Raw genomic sequence first — 1,496 nt, forward strand, 5'->3', positions numbered from 1 at the left:
AATAATAATAATAATAATAATAATAATAATAATAATAATAATAATAACAACAACAACAACAATAACTGCAGCAAGATTATACTATGTACAAAGATGGAAAGTTTCTGTACTACCTACAAGGGAGGAATGGTTGATGAAATTGATAGAACTTGCTGAGACGGTCAAATTGACCGGAAAAAAACAACAACACAGTTATCTATGTTTACTGCTGACTGAAAAAGCCTTGTGGTCTTTTTTTTGTAAAACAGAAAAAAATAAACATATGATTTACGGTTTTAGACAGTATAGGAAGATTATTTTGCAACCATACAATATTTGGTAAATTTATAATAGTAGTTACTACTGTAAAGAAGATCAGAAACCACTTCCTTGTATCTTTTTTCTTTTTTTCTTTCTTGCACTTTTAACGCTCTCTTTAATTCCTTTCTTTTTCTTTTTCTTTTCCTTCTTACTTTATATTAGTTTGTATTAGTGTGTACGTGTGCTTGTGTGTATATATAAAATGTAGACAGTCATTCATATTAAAATAAAAATGGAGAAATCCAGGCCTTTATGGCTCAAAGGAGCCACCTAGTGGAATATAAGTGCAAATACTGAGCACTGAAATATTAAACGTTGTAGTTTGCTTTTATTAAAATAACTTTTATATGCAGAAGAATCTTCTTCCCATCATGTTAATCAAGAAAAATCAGAATGTAGCTTTTTTCTTAACAACAACTATCACACATTTTAGAACAGGATAGGATCTTCAATTTTAAGATCTGGTGACATATATGGAATTTTGAAAACTGAAAAATTTTGTGGGCACTTTTGCAAAATGGCCGCTGGGGATTTATCCATTTTCAAAATGACTACCATCAGGGACATAAGATTCTCAATTTGTGTTTTGCAGGAGCCTATCTGCCATTCTTTATGGTCTCCATCCTGCAGGTTATTCTTTTCTACCCCTGCTTATCTTTGTCTTGTTCTGGACTGGAGGAGAGGGGAGATTTCCAAACAGACACCCATCACTTTTATTTTCTAAGAAAACTCATGGGGCCTATGTGAAACCCAGACAAGTCATTGGAAATGAAGATGATGTTGCAGGCTGGTGTTTTGTTCTGTAGCAAACCCAGCTTGTCCTATATCTCTATGATAATTGTGGTGGCCCAGTGGTTAGAATGCAGTATCACAGGCTAACTTATTGCTCTCTGCCAGCAGTTTGATTCCAACCAGCTCAAAGTTGATTCAGCCTTCTATCCTGAGGTTGGTAAAATGAGGACCCAGCTTGTTGGGGGCAATTTACTGACTCTCTAAACCAGGGGTGTCCAAACTTTTTTCAAAGAGGGCCAGATTGGATGAAGTGAACGTGCTGGAGGGCCGAACATTTTTCCGAACATTCTTTGAACCATTACAATTAAATGCAAATGAATTATTTTATGCCAAGTTAATTGCAAATGGCATACTTTTCATTTCATAACATTAAGATCAACTGACAGCTGAGTTTTCACAATGTA

This window comes from Protobothrops mucrosquamatus, unplaced genomic scaffold (genome assembly GCF_001527695.2).
Source record: "Protobothrops mucrosquamatus isolate PMUCROS unplaced genomic scaffold, P.Mucros_1.0 scaffold1353, whole genome shotgun sequence".
Taxonomy (NCBI): domain Eukaryota; kingdom Metazoa; phylum Chordata; class Lepidosauria; order Squamata; family Viperidae; genus Protobothrops; species Protobothrops mucrosquamatus.